Here is an 8,173-nt window from a genome sequence, read left to right as displayed (position 1 = left end):
TGGAATCCGAACCACATTATACCAAGAAATGAATTTCTATCACCAGAAATAAATTCCTCTAATTCTTCACTGGCCGGCCGGGAACTCGAACGCGGGCCCGGCAGAGTGCTAGCCGAGAACAATATTGACCCATCCAATGAGGAACTAGGGATCAGGTAGAGCCATTCACTGGCCGAGTTTGTTATGCCATAATTTTATCTTTGGTACTTGATGAGTTTTCGAAAATAATGGCATAATTTATCGAGGCTTGGGAAAGTGAATTAAAATCATTTTTTGAAATTGATGATAACAAAGCACAGTCATCACTGTTATGATTATTATAATGGTAAATGTGAAAAGGAATTGTTAAAAATTTCCCACATTTAGTTAACGCCTTTTCGAACTGAAAAGTAAGCTAAATGCCCATTCTTTTATTTCTTACGCAAGAATGTGTCGGTCACCTGTTCTATTCTTAGCCTTTCGTTAACACACGCATTCTTACGAATTCCAGATTTTCAACAGTTTCGCACCAGCAATCTCTCTCTCTCTCTCTCTCTCTCTCTCTCTCTCTCTCTCTCTCTCTCTCTCTCTCTCTCTCTCTCTACCTTTGCTTTTTCTAATTCCCAAATATTTACGTTCGAGACTGAACCTCCACGCTGGGCTAAACCACTTGCCTTACCGTCCCAGTGTTCATGGCACCCCCGAAAAAACTCATTCTTTCCCTACGAGGGTCAGACAGTGTTATACCCAGTCAGCCAATTTCGCTTGCAGGCACTTGACACCTCAGGTTTAAGGTCTCTCTCGGAACGCGTCACAAAAGCAAATGAGTTTTGACTCCGTTAACTTATAGCTTTAAAGAAAGTAGCGTTTGTGTGTGTGTGTGTGTGTGTGTGTGTGTGTGTGTGTGTGTGTGTGTGTGTGTGTGTGTGTGTTAAAAAAATGTGATAGGAATCGAGATGTGTGTGACTGCAGCCTTTGTTTGTTTACAGTCAACGTGAAAAGGTTTTAAAATTGGGGAAAGAAATGTTGGCTCGCATTTTCTGCAGCGTGAGATACGAGAATGGTTTTCAGTAATATGGAAGAGTGTGCGTGCGTCCAGATATATATACCATATTACAGATTATATATATATATATATATATATATATATATATATATATATATATATATATATATATATATGTATATATATATATATATATATATATATATATATATATATATATATATATATATATATATATATATATATATTTTTATATATATAATATATATAATACACACACATATATATATAATATATATACTGAATCTACAATGACCCTATAATCATCACCATGCAACACTTTACATTATCAGTGGCGTCTACAATGATACTGTCATCACCATCACCATCATTAAAGCAGAATCCTCAATGAACTTATCAAGTACCCTTTATATTATCACTACAATGTACAATGAGACAATCATTATCATCATCACAGTAACAGACTTTACAATGACCACATCATCATGATCATCATTAAGTAATCCCTTACGAAGACTTGAATTATCCGGATATGCCTTTAAGGGCGAGGTCTGACGAAGTCTTTTTCCTCAAGGGATATGACGGGAAAAGCAAATTTAATTTGAACCCCATAATGAGGTCTCTCTCTCTCTCTCTCTCTCTCTCTCTCTCTCTCTCTCTCTCATTATCTATCGAGGACTTTCCCCCTCTTTCACTCAATAGCTATTTTATCGTCTTCCTGTCAATAATTTCCTCTCTCTCTCTCTCCATAATTATTCATTGGGACTTTCCCTATTTTTCACTGAACATCTGTTTAATCATCCTATAAATAATTTCTCTCTCTCTCTCTCTCTCTCTCTCTCTCTCTCTCTCTCTCTCTCTCTCTCTCTCTCTCTCTCATTATCCAACAAGGACTTTTCCTCTGTTTCACTCAATACCTATTTTATCATCCTATAAATAATTCTCTTTCTCTCTCCCTCTCTCTCTAATTATCCACTGAAAGACTTTCCCTCTTTTCCACTGAATATGTTTAATCAACCCATAATTACCCCCTCTCTCTCTCTCTCTCTCTCTCTCTCTCTCTCTCTCTCTCTCTCTCTCTCTCTTGCTCTTTCAAGTCATTTAATATTAGATGTTTCACATGTGCATCGTCACAATTCCCTTCCGTCCGTCAGTCAGGAACGAAGCAAACCGTCTCCTTCGCCTGAAATACAGAACAGTGATAATATAAGAGCGTCTGATTCCCCAGCGCGCGAGTCTTAAGGTCTTCAGAAGGCAATTGTCGCGCATTATAAGCAATTGGATGACCTTGGCTCCTTTTAATGCCGGTTCTTACATTACTAATATCAGGGCAGCTTCTTCCCTCTGGCATTCTGGGTCAGGAATCATCATCAGAGGTCTGAATAGAGCCAGTCCTTCCAGCCCCCTCCCCACCTCTCATCCCCTGGCAAGACGTTTAACGGGGAAGCCGCCACCGCCACCACCCTTGAAGAACAGCTCCCTACTGTTAATGTAGCTTCTGAAGACTTTCAATTGATCTTGCAATGGCAGCTGGGGCGGGATATAGGTGCTGAAAGGAGTGGAGGTGTCCTCCCGTCTGGCTTCCTCAGGCTTTGCGAGAGCGGAGCAGGGGACCTCATGGGAAGGGAAATCAAGAAGAAGGGACCTCAAGAGTAGGAGAAGTCAAGGGGAGGGAAATATATAAGGGGCCTCAAAAGGAGCGTCCCTCAAGGGGAGAGTCCCCGAAGAGGAGAGTACCTCATGAGGAAAAGGCCTTCAAGGGGAGTCCCTGAAGAGGAGAGTCCCTGAAGAGGAGTGTCCCTGAAGAGGAGAGTACCTCATGAGGAAAAGGCCTTCAAGGGGAGAGTCCCTCAAGGGGAGAGTTTCTGAAGGGGAGAATCCCTCAAGGGGAGAGTTCCTGAAGGGGAGAGTCCCTCAAGGGGAGAGTCCCTCAAGGGGAGAGTTCCTGAAGGGGAGTCCTGAGGGGGAGTCCCATGAGGAAAAAGCCCTCAAGGAGAGTCCTCAAGAGGAAAGTCCCTCAAGGAGAGTCCCTGAAGAGGAGAGTACCTCATGAGGAAAAGGCCTTCAAGGGGAGTCCTCAAGGAGAGTCCCTGAAGAGGAGTGTCCCTGAAGAGGAGAGTACCTCATGAGGAAAAAAAGGCCTTCAAGGGGAGAGTCCTCAAGGGGGAGAGTTTCTGAAGGGGAGAATCCCTCAAGGGAGAGTTCCTGAAGGGGAGAGTCCTCAAGGGGAGAGTCCTCAAGGGGAGTTCCTGAAGGGGAGTCCTGAAGGGGGAGTACCTCATGAGGAAAAGGCCCTCAAGGGGAGAGTCCCTCAAGAGGAAAGTCCCTCAAGGGGAGAGTCCCTCGAGAGAAGAGTCCCTCAGGGGTGGACCTCACAAGAAGGATACCTCGTTTGGTTTCCGACCAGCCAAGAAAGAGGGGGACCTCGAGAGATTGGGACCTCTGGTGGGGTGGGGGGGGGAGAGGAGTCGTGGTGTGCCTCGCGGGGAAGGGGAGGATTGGACAAAGCTGACCGGAAGTGGGCATTTCGTAGAGAAGACGAAAGAAGAGGACTTTGGGGAGGAGGAGGAGGAGGAGGAGGAAGTGAGGGATAATGTCTTCTAGTAGTGCTTTCTAATTATTCTCTCTTTAGTTGCGAGGCTTTTAAAGTTTCTCTCTCTCTCTCTCTCTCTCTCTCTCTCTCTCTCTCTCTCTCTCTCTCTCTCTCTCCTCTCTCCCCTTTAGTTAATTCCCCTTATCTTTGTGCTTTGAAGCTTCATCTCTTTCATCATGTTTTTTGCTGCTCCCTTTCTTGCCCATCTCTTCTTACATCTCGCAGGAGAACTGAAAAGCAAGCTGTCTCTCTCTGTCTCTCTCTCTCTCGTTCTCTCAAAAATACCCCTTTTTTTTCTCTTCTCCTTCTTCCTTGATTCAATAGAGCGCCTTGTTCGCGACGTCTTCCCAATTCCCCGTTTCCTGCACTTCCTACCATCACGCGGAGAAAAGTTTCTTAAATTCAATTACAGTCTCCTCTCCAGATAATAATAATAATAATCATTCCAATATGAGCAACAAAATAAATCCAGCGAAATGGGTGATGTCACTTGCTAATCGTTTCAGTTTCATGACAGTTTAATAAAATAAGGGTTTATTTCCCGATTCTATTGTTTGTAATAAGTCATTATTTTCTTTTTCATTTCCTCAGTGTAAATGGTGTGAATGCATTTTCCAGCCACTCCTGACATTAAGATGAACATACTCTCTTCAGATTCGAGTGTGGACGAATACAAATTAGCTTCTTTTTTGCGAGTCTGTTTGCTTGCGCCTTCGTTTCACCCTTTTGTTTGCAACTTGTTTGTTTCTTTGCCGTGTATATATCGTTAGACGTTACAAAGGGTTCTTTGCAGCGTCCCTTCGGCTCCTAGCTGCAACCCTTTTGATTCCGTTCACTGTACCTCCGTTCTTATTCTCTTTCTTCCAACTTACTATCCACAGTTAAACCCTGCTTTGTTTACCCTTTTTGGCGCTTTTATTTTTTATACAATGAATTATAGAGTTTAGGCCAAAGGCCAAGCACACTGGGACCTATGAGGTCATTCAGCGCTGGAAAGGAAATCGAGAGTAGGTAGGTTTGACAGGTGTAACAGGAGGAAAACCTTTTGCAGTCGCACTATGAAACAATTGTTAGGAGGTTGTGGATAGCAAGATGGAAGAAAGATAATATGAACGGAGGTGCAGTGAAAGGAATCAAAGGGGGTTACAGCTTGGAGCCGAGGGGACGCTGCAAAGAACCTTTAGTAAAGGTCTACAGTGCACCCCGTGAGGTGCACTGTCGGCACTACCCCTGTACAGGGTATAAATTTTCATAATGAAACGATAAACACTATTATTTTTCTTTTTGCAAATAATGTCGTAAAATCTTGACATGGCATCGTTCAACATTAATCGAGGAAATATAGTATTTAAATGTCGCACGGGAATATAATAATTGTATTTATCTAGCGCTTGACGCTCGAAAGCAATTAAGCTCTTAAGCGCATCTGAGTTGATACATGCATGTACACTTGACGGGCAAACACGCTGTATATATATATATAATATACTGTATATATATATATATATATATATATATATATATATATATATATATATATATATATATATATATATATATATATATATATATATACATGTTTCCTTTCACTCTTCGTGATATGCCGAATTCGAGACCCAAGACAATTATAATAGACAAGGAAATTCTTCAGAGATTACTAGTTTCTCCCTGAGAGAGAGAGAGAGAGAGAGAGAGAGAGAGAGAGAATGAGAGAGTTTTAGAGAGAGAAAATGAATGAATGTTTTACAAGAAGAAGGAGGCCTTACAAGAAGAGAGAGAGAGAGAGAGAGAGAGAGAGAGAGAGAGAGAGAGAGAGAGAGAGAGAGAGAGAGAGAGTAAATGACTAGTTTGCTTACGAAAAAAGAGAATGACTTACAAGAAGAAGGTGGAGAGAGAGAGAGAGAGAGAGAGAGAGAGAGAGAGAGAGAGAGAGAGAGAGAGAGAGAGAGAGAGAGAATAAATTATTAGTTTGCTTACGAAAAAAGAGAATGACTTACAAGAAGAAGAAGAAGAAGAGAGAGAGAGAGAGAGAGAGAGAGAGAGAGAGAGAGAGAGAGAGAGAGAGAGAGAAATAAATGATTAGTTTGCTTACGAAAAAGAGAATGACTTACAAGAAGAAGAAGAGAGAGAGAGAAGAGAAAGAAACGTCCGGAACTTCAAAGGAAATAATGGTTCCTCGAAGAAAATTAGGGTCTCTCCGTATTTGAATTCTGTTTCCACCTGCTGCACAGGAGGGAGAAAGGTCCTGGAAAAAAAGGAACCATTTTGGTATTTTCGTGACTGGATTTTCTCTCCTTCCTTTGTTTCTTGCTTTCTCAGTATTTTTTGTCACTAGGTGTGACGTGATCTCTTAATTACATTATATGCATTTGTATCTGTTTGTTATTTAATTTACTAATTATTTGTTCTTTTTTTAGTAAGTGAGATCTATATCTTCTGTTACTTCTACCTAATAAACACAATAATATTCTTCGAAAGCTTATTGAATTTCAAGGCAGTGGCCCTGTGGTGGGCTTGTTCCATGCATAGGTTTCATCTTCTGAATAATAATAATAATAATAATAATAATAATAATAATAATAATAATAATAATAATAATAATAATATATTTTGTTACATGAAATCATTCACATATATATTTTTAATTACATATATTTTTTCCTATTGTAACGTGACTCCGCTTCCGACGGTTGGATTCGTCGAGAGGTCCACACCAAGCCTCCGAATCTCTCTACAGTTTCAATACGTAGATATGGGACAGTTTTGGGCAAGAGCCCGTGCTGGCACAAGGAAGATTTAATCTACACCAACCAACACAGTCACGCGGTTATTTCCGTATCCTTTTCCATTTTTGTAATACGATAACTTATTAACATATCTTTTGACGGCTGTTAATAGATGGTAACACATTTGCAAATCCTTTTCCTGCTCGTCGTCGTCATGTGATCATCCACTCGCACGGTTCTTTTTCTTTGTTTATCTTCTTCGGTATCACACAGATCTCGGGAAATAAAACTCACTTTTAGCTCTTGGGGCATTCTGGTGATAAGGGTGAGTTGTTAAAACCAGGATGACGTCTTGCTCACACACGAGAATACACACACACATACACACACACACACGCACTCACACAAAAGATAAGTTTGAAACAGGAAACGAGAAAATAGGGTATGCGATATCTCGAATATTTTCCCGTTTTTCTTGGTTCAATGCGTACAAGACACAAACACTAACATAGACACACACACACACACACACACCCACCCAAACATACACATATGCACACCCTAAGCATATATATACATACACACACACATATATATATATATAAAAGTATATATATTCACCAATATTAAGCGCTGACAAACATTTAAAATCACTGTATCTCGGCGACAACATTCGCCCAAAGGAATAATAATTGATAAGCGCATCTCTGCTCCGGCCAAGCGGATGAACCCATCAATTACACACACGCATATATATATATATATATATATATATATATATATATATATATATATATATATATATATATATATATATATATATATATAATATAATTTTTTTCTATCTGGCACAACAACAATATTAGGGCCACGTACACGTTTATCCAGCCTTACTTTTCACCGTCTTTTTTGTGTAAACGAAAAGAGAGAGAGAGAGAGAGAGAGAGAGAGAGAGAGAGAGAGAGAGAGAGAGAGAGAGAGAGAGAGACCTTGAAGTTTCCAAGACTTGAGCTCGGCTTCCGCCAGCCTGAACCTGACTCCATTGAGACGAACAGAGGATCTCTTCAGACGTACAAATTCATAATAAATAGGATGACCGTAATAGCAGGGGAAAGAAAAGATGGTTGGGGAGAGAGAGAGAGAGAGAGAGAGAGAGAGAGAGAGAGAGAGAGAGAGAGAGAGAGAAAGGAGGGGGGGTAAGGGGACTAAATTCACACAGAAAAAAGATTGAGAGAGAAAGACAGTGAGAATTAAATTTTCAGAGAGAGAGAGAGAGTGAGAGAGAGAGAGAGAGAGAGAGAGAGAGAGAGAGAGAGAGAGAGAAAGAGAATTAAATTCACACCAAAAAAAAGACTGAGAGGGCGAGAAAGAATTAAATTCACACCGAAAAGAGAGAGAGAGAGAGAGAGAGAGAGAGAGAGAGAGGAAAACTAAAATATCTACATTACAACGGTATCTCACAATATTTTACCATCTATTAACGGTAATGGCCATTTAAAGAAAGAGAGAATGAGAGAGAAACGAAGACAGTTGGAAAGGCATAAAGATCTCGGCTAAAAGCAAGCAAGGATAATCGAATTAGCTCAAGAACTCGAATGCTTTCACACCCTAATCATATTCACCACCTCTGTGACAAGGATCCAGAATTCTCCATGACGATAATATAAGTAAAAGTAAGAAAATACTGCGACGAAAGGATGTATAATGTATAATTTTCTCGAGTCATTCGGAGATAATTGTAATTTCTGATCTCAAGATATGCAAAGGTTTGCTGTATGTACGTCAAAATCTTTTTCCTTTTAATTCTTCCAATGCCTTCGTAAGACTATGTATATAAATGAATGGCTC

This window comes from Macrobrachium rosenbergii, chromosome 1, assembly GCF_040412425.1.
Source record: "Macrobrachium rosenbergii isolate ZJJX-2024 chromosome 1, ASM4041242v1, whole genome shotgun sequence".
Classification (NCBI taxonomy): Eukaryota; Metazoa; Arthropoda; class Malacostraca; order Decapoda; family Palaemonidae; genus Macrobrachium; species Macrobrachium rosenbergii.
This window is presented reverse-complemented; position numbering follows the sequence as displayed.